Source organism: Pseudophryne corroboree, chromosome 2 (genome assembly GCF_028390025.1).
Source record: "Pseudophryne corroboree isolate aPseCor3 chromosome 2, aPseCor3.hap2, whole genome shotgun sequence".
NCBI classification, from domain to species: domain Eukaryota; kingdom Metazoa; phylum Chordata; class Amphibia; order Anura; family Myobatrachidae; genus Pseudophryne; species Pseudophryne corroboree.
In genome coordinates, this window is record NC_086445.1 from 712,625,599 (window position 1) to 712,637,505 (window position 11,907).

The window sequence follows — 11,907 nt, forward strand, 5'->3', positions numbered from 1 at the left end:
GAATCCGACAGCGTGATGATGACGTTCGGGCGCGCTCGGGTTAGCCGAGCAAGGCGGGAAGATCCGAGCCTGCTCGGACCCGTGTAAAAAACCTGAAGTTCGGGCGGGTTCGGATTCAGAGGAACCGAACCCGCTCATCTCTAGTAATTAGGTGAAGAGGCTGAGAACTGAGAACACACCTGAGGAAAGTCTCTTACTGCAGATTGGTGTAGCAGACTGTGGCTGGAGTTTGTAGCAAACTGGAACAATGAAGACTGGAGACTGGAACACAGGAACTTGCACACTGAATGTGACTCGCAGGAGAGCTGGAGTGGTTGCTGCTACTTGTAGTTCCACAGGAACACTGGAACAGGGAAACAACTTGGAGATGCCAGAAATAGGAGATTGCTGGAAACAAAGAATTGAAGACTGGAACCTGGAACTGGAAACTGGAACGGAACTGGAACTGCTGGGACCTGTAGTTCCACAGGTCCAATACACAGGGGTATCTCTGCAGACAGAGGACTGCAAATAGGAGACGCCTGTTCACAGAATGTGACGTGCAAGAGAGCTGGAACCTGGAACTGGAACGGAACTGGAACTGCTGGGACCTGTAGTTCCACAGGTCCAATACACAGGGGTATCTCTGCAGACAGATGACTGCAAACAGGAGACGCCTGTTCACAGAATGTGACGTGTTGTCCAAGGCTGGAACCTGGAACTGGAAACTGGAACAGAACTGGAACTGCTTTGACCTGTAGTTCCACAGGTCCAATACACAGGGGTATCTCTGCAGACAGAGGACTGCAAACAGGAGACGCCTGTTCACAGAATATGACGTGTTGTCCAAGGCTGGAACCTGGAACTGGAATGGAACTGGAACTGCTGGGACCTGTAGTTCCACAAGTCCAATACACAGGGGTATCTCTGCAGACAGAGGACTGCAAACAGGAGACGCCTGTTCACAGAATGTGACGTGTTGTCCAAGACTGGAACCTGGAACTGGAACTGCTGGGACCTGTAGTTCCACAGGTCCAATACACAGGGGTATCTCTGCAGACAGAGGACTGCAAACAGGAGACGCCTGTTCACAGAATGTGACGTGTTGTCCAAGGCAATGAGACTGAGACAGGAACTGAAGTTTATACCCCTTGGTCTGTGATGATTGGATGTTGCATCTGTGAGAACACACCCCGCTGGATTAGGTGCTCAGATCAGCTGTGGTTTAGCTGAAGCACTGTGTACTCCAGGCTGCAGTAGACTGAAAACTAGAACTGGAACAGAAATGAACTGCTGGAACCTGTAGTTCCACAGTAGTGATGCGATGGAGAATGCAGATTCATGACAGCAGCTCCGTGTCTGACTCAGTTCTAGTATCCTGATCAGTGCTCAATATCTGCTGCATTGTTGTGTGACCAGTATATACTATATAGTAGTACAGTGCAGTATTTTGGTGGCCATCAGTATATATACAGTATATATAGTAGTACAGTAGGCCATTGCTGTATCTTGAAGCTCTGTGTCACTTCTAGTATCCATATCTGTGCTGCATTGTTGTGAGCAGTATATAGTAGTACAGTGCAGCATTTTGGTGACCATCAGTATATATAGTAGTACAGTACAGTAGGCCATTGCTGTATCTTGCAGCTGTGTCACTTCTAGTATCCATATATGTGCTGCATTGTTGTGAGCAGTATATAGTAGTACAGTGCAGCATTTTGGTGACCACCGGTATATATAGTAGTAGAGTACAGTAGGCCACTGCTGTATCTTGCAGCTCTGTGTCACTTCTAGTATCCATATCTGTGCTGCATTGTTGTGAGCAGTATATAGTAGTACAGTGCAGCATTTTGGTGACCACCAGTATAAATAGTAGTACGGTACAGTAGGCCATTGCTGTATCTTGCAGCTCTGTGTCACTTCTAGTATCCATATCTTTGCTGCATTGATGTGAGCAGTATATAGTAGTACAGTGCAGCATTTTGGTGACCACCAGTATATAGTAGTACAGTACAGTAGGCCATTGCTATTGATATAATAATATTACTGGCATATAATTCCACACATTAAAAAATGGAGAACAAAAATGTGGAGGGTAAAATAGGGAAAGATCAAGATCGACTTCCACCTAGTGCTGAAGCTGCTGCCACTAGTCATGGCAGAGACAATTCAATGCCATCAACGTTGTCTGCCAAGGCCGATGCCCAATGTCATAGTCGAGAGCATGTAAAATCCAAAAAACAAAAGTTCAGTAAAATTACCCAAAAATCTAAATTAAAAGCGTCTGAGGAGAAGCGTAAACTTGCCAATATGCCATTTACGACACGGAGTGGCAAGGAATGACTGAGGCCCTGGCCTATGTTCATGGCTAGTGGTTCAGCTTCACATGAGGATGGAAGCACTCATCCTTCCGCTATAAAAATGAAAAGAGTTAAGCTGGCAAAAGCACAGCAAATAACTGTGCGTTCTTCTTAATCACAAATCCCCAAGGAGAGTCCAATTGTGTCGGTTGCGATGCCTGACCTTCCCAACACTGGATGGGAAGAGGTGGCTCCTTCCACCATTTGCACGCCCCCTGCAAGTGCTGGAATGAGCACCCACAGTCCAGTTCCTGATAGTCAAATTGAAGATGTCACTGTTGTAGTACACCAGGATGAGGATATGGGTGTTGCTGGCGCTGAGGAGGAAATTGACAAGGAGGATTCTGATGGTGAGGTGGTTTGTTTAAGCAAGGCACCCGGGGAGACACCTGTTGTCCGTGGGATGAATATGGCCATTGACATGCCTGGTCAAATTACAAAAAAAATCACTTCTTCGGTGTGGAATTATTTTAACAGAAATGCAGTCACCTGAAGCGCATTCATCAGAAGTCATTGACAAGTTCAAAAACTTTTGGTGACAGCGGAAGCAGTCCACTGACAACTAAATCCCTTCTTCCTCTTGTACCAAAGCTCCTGCAAACCACACCACCAACTCCCTCAGTGTCAATTTCCTCCTTAGACAGGAACGCCAATAGTCCTGCAGGCCATGTCACTGGCAAGTCTGACGAGTCCTCTCCTGACTGGGATTCCTCTGATGGATCCTTGAGTGTAACGTCTACTGCTGCTGGCGCTGCTGTTGTTGCTGCTGGGAGTCGATCGTCATCCCAGAGGGGAAGTATGAAGACCACTTGTACTACTTCCAGTAAGCAATTGATTGTCCAATAGTCCTTTGCAAGGAAGATTAAATATCACAGCAGTCATCCTGTTGCAAAGCGGATAACTCAGGGCTTGGCAGCTGTGTTGGTGTTAGACGTGCATCCGGTATCCACCGTTAGATCACAGGGAATTAGAGAATTTCTTGAGGTAGTGTGTCCCCGGTACCAAATGCCATCGAGGTTCTTCTTCTCTAGGCAGGCGATACAGAGAATGTACACAGACGTCAGAAAAAGAGTCACCAGTGTCCTAAAAAATGCAGTTGTACCCAATGTCCACTTAACCATGGACATGTGGACAAGTGGAGCAGGGCAGACTCAGGACTATATGACTGTGACAGCCCACTGGGTAGATGTATTGCCTCCCGCAGCAACAACAGCAGCGGCGGCACCAGTAGCAGCATCTCGCAAACACCAACTCGTTCCTAGGCAGGCTACGCTTTGTATCCCCGCTTTCCATAAGAGGCACACAGCTGACAACCTCTTACGGAAACTAAGGAACATCATCGCAGATTGGCTTACCCCAATTGGACTCTCCTGGGGATTTGTGATATCGGACAACGCCACCAATATTGTGCGTGCATTACATGTGGGCAAATTCCAGCACGTCCCTTGTTTTGCACATACATTTAATTTGGTGGTGCAGAATTTAAAAAAAAACGACAGGGGCATGCAAGAGATGCTGTCGGTGGCCCGAAGAATTGCGGGCCACTTTCGGCATTCAGAAACCGCGTGCCGAAGACTGGAGCACCAGCAAACACTTCTGAACGTACCCTGCCATCAGCTGAAGCAAGAGGTGGTAACGAGGTGGAATTCAACCCTCTATATACTTCAGAGGATGGAGGAGCAGCAAAAGGCCATTCAAGCCTATACATCTGCCTACGATATAGGCAAAGGAGGGGGAATGCACCTGACTCAAGTGCAGTGGAGAATGATTTCAACGTTGTGCAGGTTCTGCAACCCTTTGAACTTGCCACACGTGAAGTCAGTTCAGACACTGCCAGCCTGAGTCAGGTCATTCCCCTCATCAGGCTTTTTCAGAAGAAGCTGGAGACATTGAAGGAGGAGCTAAAACAGAGCGATTCCGCTAGGCATGTCGGACTTGTGGATGGAGACCTTAATTCGCTTAACCAGGATTCACGGGTGGTCAATCTGTTGAAATCAGAGCACTACATTTTGGCCACCGTGCTCGATCCTAGATTTAAAACCTACGTTGTATCTCTCTTTCCGGCAGACACAAGTCTGCAGAGGTTCAAAGACCTGCTGGTGAGAAAATTGTCAAGTCAAGCGGTACGTGACCCGTCAACAGCTCCTCCTTCACATTCTCCCGCAACTGGGTCTGCGAGGAAAAGGCTGAGAATTCTGAACCCACCCGCTGGCGGTGAAGCAGGGCAGTCTGGAGCGAGTGCTGACATCTGGTCCGGACTGAAGGACCTGCCAACGATTACTGACATGCTGTCTACTGTCACTGCATATGATTCTGTCACAATTGAAAGAATGGTGGAGGATTACATGAGTGACAGCATCCAAGTAGGCATGTCAGACAGTCCGTACGTATACTGGCAGGAAAAAGAGGCAATTTGGAGGCCCTTGCACAAACTGGCTTTATTTTACCTAAGTTGCCCCCCCTCCAGTGTGTACTCCGAAAGAGTGTTTAGTGCAGCCAGTCACCTTGTCAGCGATCGGCGTATGAGGTCACTTCCACAAAATGTGGAGAAGATGATGTTCATCAAAATGAATTATAATCAATTCCTCCGTGGAGACATTTACCAGCAATTGCCTCCAGAAAGTACACATGGACCTGTGATGGTGGATTCCAGTGGGATGAATGAATACTCTGTGAGGAGGGGGTTGTACACACTGAAAGGGGTGAGGAATCGGAGGATGATGATGAGGTCGACATCTGTAGAGCCAGTTTGTGCAAGGAGAGATTGATTGCTTCTTTTTTTGGTGGGGGCCCAAACCAACCAGTCATTTCAGCCACAGTCGTGTGGCAGACCCTGTCGCTGAAATGATGGGTTTGTAAAAGTGTGCATGTCCTGTTTATACAACATAAGGGTGGGTGGGAGGGCCCAAGGACAATTCCATCTTGCACCTCTTTTTTTAAAATTTATCTTTGCATCATGTGATGTTTGGGGCCATTTTTTTTAAGTTCCATCCTGTCTGACACTGCAGTGCCACTCCTAGATGGGCCAGTTGTTTGTGCCGCCCACTTGGGTCGCTTAGCTTAGTCATCCAGCGACCTCGGTGCAGATTTTAGGACTAAAAATAATATTGTGAGGTGTGAGATGTTCAGAATAGACTGGAAATGAGTGGAAATTATGGTTATTGAGGTTAATAATACTATAGGATCAAAATTACCCCCAAATTCTATGATTTAAGCTGTTTTTGAAAAAAAACACCCAAATCCAAAACACACCCGAATCCGACAAAAAATTTTCAGGGAGGTTTTGCCAAAACGCATCCGAATCCAAAACACGGCCGCAGAACTGAATCCAAAACCAAAACCCGAAAAATTATATATATCAGTTTATTTTATCAGCACATAACACCGTATACTTACCCCAACTTAAATTAAAATGGAAATCTAACTTGGATCGAATGAATGATGAATCCTGGAGACTGGCCATGGGGAGTCTGAAAGTGTCTATTGCTTCCATTAGAAACAGAGTATTCATCTGTGATTGTTACACAGGACATGCAGTTGCAGAGATTTGGTGGTAGGGCTACTGATACCTGTCCTAAATGTCAGACATTGCAAGGTACTTTCTGGTACCTTCTATGGTCATGTTCCAGGGTCCACGCCTTCTGGCTACAGGTATTTAGGGCTATTGTATCTACGGGAAATCCACAAGCCACTATCACCCCCAGGGTGTCTACTCTGGGGATCCTGCCGGAAGAGTACTTGGATGCCAGCACTAGACAATATGTGATAAACCTATGTATGTTTGCCAACTTTGAGTTTCCTGCATGTGTTTCCCTAGTTAATATTACATTGACTCAAGAATGGTTTTTTTATGTCTCTTGTAAGACTGATTGTAAATTTGAGCATATCTGGCATAAGTGGCAACAATCCATGTATGTGAGGGGAGTAATCCAGTATCCACTGATTCCCAAGAGGCACCTATCTCTCATTAACAACATCTACTATTTGTGTGCAAGGGGGGTAATTCCAAGTTGATCGCAGCAGGAATTTTTTTAGTAGTTGGGCAAAACCATGTGCACTGCAGGGGAGGCAGATATAACATGTGCAGAGAGAGTTAGATTTGGGTGTGGTGTGTTCAATCTACAATCTAAATTGCAGTGTAAAAATAAAGCAGCCTGTATTTACCCTGCACAGAAACAAAATAACCCACCCAAATCTAACTCTCTCTGCACATGTTATATCTGCCTCCCCTACAGTGCACATGGTTTTGCCCAGTTGCTAACAAAGATCCTGCTGCGATCAACTTGGAATTACCCCTAATGTCCAGTTCCTTGCTATGTCCTGTCCGCTGCCAGGATACCGGCGGAGGTATGCTGACCGGTGGTCTCCTGACACCTGGTCACGCATACCACACTCCATGGGCTCGCCGCGCTGCGGGCTCGGTGGCGACTTGAGGCCACCACGGGTTCTATTCCCACTCTATGGGTGTCATGGACACCCACGAGTGGAAATAGACCCTGTTTGTCGGTATGCCGACTGTCGGGATAGTGAGCGGACGGGATTTAGGGGGAGGTATTGTGACCGGCTGTCTCCTGACCATGGGGATTGTTGCACTCCGCCCCCCACCGGCATTCCGCTGCCGGTCACGCATACCACACCCATGTATATCCATTGTTATGTTTTATCATGTTTCACTCCATTCTGTGAACTAATGTTATTAAATTGCCTTGTTGTGCTCTTCATGCTGATCTATAATTCCTTATTGCTGCAATAAACTCTTTGCATGCTATGTTGGAATACGGTTGTGTTAACAAGTTATTTGTTTTATATTATATAACCTGTATACATGTTTAATGAATGGATGTAGCATGCCCCTATCTAAGTGGTGCAGATATAAGGTGGTAACATTATTTTATATATGTTAAATTGGGAATTTTACTTAATCACTATTTGAACAGCACAATAATGAATGCATTTTTTATTGCCAAATATAAGATGATTGCTTTTTTTAATTGCATTGTGTAGTTAGATAAATAATTACTGTATACAGTATGTTAATAAATTCTCTATCAGTAGATAATAAAATGGTGATTTTTAGTATATCCTTTTAAATTAATTAATGTGTTTTTATGTGTTCTGTTGTGAGTGTCTACATTAGCACATCATGTAAAATTAATTAAAATGATAGTTATATTGGATTCAATTTATCTCCTAGTGATTTGCTTTCAGTTAAGGAAATGCTCAAATATGCAATATTTTAATTCTGCATTATTACTTGTTACTGTTTGAGCAAAAAAGTGTTTCATTTAGTCAATTTAATTAATTTACATATCTGATATGCCAAAATATAAAGCTTTATAATGTCTCTAATGAGCACCATAATTATTCTATCCCGATTATGGATGTAATTAAATATCAGTGGTTACATTTCATGCTGGTATTGACTTTACTTATTTTATTATTTCTATTTATATATTTTACGTATTGTAAAACTACACTAAACTCAGCTCTGTTACCAATTAGTCTACTCTAAATTTTTAGACTTCAGCCTCAAGTGTTGGTAGCAGTGGCTTCATGTTAGGGTCTCCTGCCCTGTGCTGCCACGTCGTCATGGCAACCGGGAGACAAGTGCTAGTGGAGTAACCTGAGCGCAGCTGATACTCCGGTTCGGGTCTTTTGCTGTGCAGTGGTTATAGGCTCTGTGCACGGCAGGGGATCCGGTGCTGGTTTTTGTGCTCACAGTCTGTGAGGTCTGAGTGGGGCGTGGACAGCACCTGCTTTATAAGGCCTCTTTTCAGGGTAAGCAGATGCTGCTGAATCTTTGTTGGTTAGTCAGTTCATGAAAGTTAGCCAGTACTGTGTAGCTTTGTATTTGTTTGTTGCTTACTGCAAATAGGCCTGGGGATTTGGTATTACACTCTGCCAATCCAGACCTAGCAGTAAGACTGGAGTCAGTCGTTTAGCTTGCTGGGGTTCTGTTACCACTCTGTGAACTTAGCAAGTTTGCGGCTGTATTCTAAGACTTGCCTGTCTAATCCTGTCTCACTGTGCTAGGTGTCAGGGGTCAGTTTAGTGGCAGTAAGCTAAAACCTGTGCACTGCAAGTGAGAAATAGGATTGTGGAGACTCTCCTTGTGTCTATCATTCCATCTCTGACCAAGGAGTTTACTGCCACACCCGTTGGTAACCCTTTAGGGTTTTGCTGTTGCCCTTAGCAACAGCATTTCGGGTTCTCTATGTATTAAAACACAACATCTTGCTTTTTCCATCTGTGCAGTTCTAATACAAAGGAGATACCCAGTTCCTTAGCCTCTGGTCTTCTCTGTTCACTTTGTGTGTATTTTGTCTATTACCTTCTGTGTACGTTATGTCATATTCCCCAGTTTGTCTGTGAGTCCATTTGTTTTGCATAACAGTTCAAACACCAGTACATTCCTGCAGACACTGGAGTGCATAACAGTTCTGACACCAGTACTTTCCTGCAGGCACTGGTGTGCATAACATATTCAGCAGCCTAATACTCCTGTTGAAATTTTGTGGGAATATGGAGCATACCCCTCAAAATACGTTGCAACAGGTGGTCGATCAGGTGCAGGTCCTGACTCGACAATTTAATGATTTGTCCATTAAAATGCACACCTCCCAGGCTGCTGGTGGAGCTCCCGCAGCAGCAGCACCTGCAGGGGTTAAGGAGCCGAAAGTAAATCTCCCGGATCGTTTTTCTGGAGATCGCTCGCAGTTCTTTTGTTTCAAGGAGAGCTGCAAGCTATACTTCCGGCTTAGGCCTCAGTCTTCTGGGTCGGAGATTCAGCGGGTGGGCATAGTGATTTCCTTGCTACAAGGAGACCCACAGGTCTGGGCATATGGGTTGCAGCCTGACTGTCCGTCGCTTAAAAGTGTTGATGCTTTTTTTACGGCACTGGGCATGTTGTATGATGACCCTGACAATACGGCCTCAGCCGAGGCTCAGATTTCGATCCTTAAGCAAGGGCGAAGGCCAGTTGAGGTTTACTGTACGGAGTTTCGGAGGTTGGCCCATGATACCCAGTGGAATGACCCAGCCCTGAGACACCAGTACCGAAGAGGTCTTTCTAACCAGATAAAGGACCAACTGGTACAATATCCCTTGCCTGATAGCTTGGATCAGCTCATGCAGTTATCCATCCGGGTGGATAGACGGCTGAGAGAGCGTAGGCTTGAAAGGGAGACTGAGATTTCCTTCCTTCCCAAGGGAACCTCAGACTCTGAGGAATTTTCTGAGGAGCCTATGCAGATTGGGGCTACCCGCCTCTCCTCGCGTGAGAAGACGCGGAGGAGACAGCAGGGGTTGTGTTTGTACTGTGGGAATAAAGGTCATGTGGTAGTATCATGCCCAGAAAAGCCGGAAAACTTCAGGGCCTGAGGGTGATGGGAAATATCCTGTCAGGCCAGAAGTCAGAATTTCCCAAGAAGACTTTTATCATTCCGGTGACCTTGAAGATCCTCGGTCAAACTGTCAAGACTGAGGCCTTTGTGGACAGTGGGGCCGACGGGGTTTTTATGGACCGCCAATTCGCCCTGAAACACTCTGTTCCCTTAGTACCCTTGGCATCGGAAATTGAGATTTGTGGGTTAAACGGGGAACCATTATCCCAAGGTAAAATTACCTCTTGCACTAGCCAGATTTCTTTGTTTATTGGAGCCACACAGTCTGAAAAATTGTCCTTTTATGTGACTGTCTGTACTTTTGCCCCATTGGTGTTGGGGTTACCCTGGTTAAGGGCCCACAATCCTCAATTTGACTGGGTCTCTGGGGAGATTCTTAGTTGGGGTACTGATTGTTTCAGGAGTTGCTTGAGCCTTCCAGTCAGGCTCTCGCAGCTAAGTTTGCCAGGATTGCCAGGGTGTTATGCAGATTTTGCGGACGTGTTCTCCAAAAAAGTTGCAGAGGTACTACCTCCCCATCGCCCCTATGACTGTGCCATTGATTTGTTGCCAAATGCTAAGCTTCCCAAGAGCAGGTTGTACTCCCTGTCACGTCCTGAGACTCAGGCTATGGCAGAGTACATTCAGGAGAACTTGGCTAAGGGATTTATCAGACCTTCACAGTCTCCAGTTGGGTCGGGGTTCTTCTTCGTGGGTAAAAAGGACGGTTCGTTGCGACCCTGCATCGACTTCAGGGAATTGAACCGTATCATGATTAAAAACTCATACCCACTGCCTCTCATTTCGGTCTTGTTTGACCAGCTTCGTACTGCCACCATTTTTTCTAAGATTGACCTACGCGGTGCGTACAATCTAATCCGAATAAGAGAGGGGGATGAATGGAAGACTGCCTTTAATACCCACTCAGGGCATTATGAATATTTGGTGATGCCTTTTGGGCTCTGTAATGCCCCGGCAGTCTTCCAGGATTTCATGAATGATGTGCTCAGGGAATATTTGGATAGATTCTTAGTTGTATACTTAGATGACATCCTAATCTTCTCCCATTCCCTGGAGGAACATCGGAAGCATGTACGCTTAGTCCTCCAGAAACTCAGAGACCACCGGCTTGGGGCGAAGCTGGAGAAGTGCGAATTTGAAGTTCAGCAAATCGCATTTCTAGGATATATTATCTCCCCAGAAGGTTTCCAAATGGAGGGTTCCAAGGTACAGGCAGTCCTGGATTGGGTGCAGCCCACAAGTTTGAAGGCGCTTCAGCGTTTCCTGGGCTTTGCGAATTTTTATAGACGATTTATCGCTGGATTTTCGTCTATAGTGGCGCCCTTGGTGGCACTCACTAAGAAAGGGGCGGATGTTGCTCACTGGTCTTGTGAGGCTAAAGCGGCTTTTGCCCGTCTCAAAAGGGCATTTGTTTCGGCCAAGGTGCTGCGACACCCAGATCCAGAGCGTCCTTTTGTGGTGGAGGTGGATGCCTCTGAGATGGGTATTGGGGCAGTGCTTTCTCAGATGGGAGTGTCTGATAATCGCCTTCATCCCTGTGCTTACTTTTCCCGTAAATTTTCGCCTGCCGAGATGAATTATGACGTGGGTAATCGGGAATTGTTGGCTATTAAGGATGCACTCGAGGAGTGGAGACACTGGCTTGAGGGGGCTAAGTTTGTGGTCTCAATTCTCACTGACCATAAGAATCTGGCATATTTAGAGTCAGCGAAGCGTCTCAATGCCAGGCAGGCACGATGGGCTTTGTTTTTTGCTCGCTTTAATTTTTTGATAACATATCGCCCTGGGTCAAAAAACATCAAGGCTGATGCGCTCTCGCGGAGTTTTGCTCCAATCCAGGAGACCACCGAGGAGCCGTTGCCCATTGTTTCCCCATCATGTATTAAAGTGGGCATTACCCAGGACCTCTTATCATTAGTCCTTAGAGCACAGGAGCAGGCTCCTCCAGACCTTCCGGTAGGTCTTTTGTTTGTGCCTCCTAGGTTAAGACAGCGAGTGTTCCTGGAATTCCATGCCAAGAAGTCGGCAGGTCACCCGGGTATTGCCAGAACTCGGGAGTTGCTATCTAGGGCGGTGTGGTGGCCCTCGGTGGCTAAGGATGTGGATCAGTGGGTTCGGGCATGTGACATCTGTGCCCGAAATAAGACTCCTAGAGGGGTTCCTGT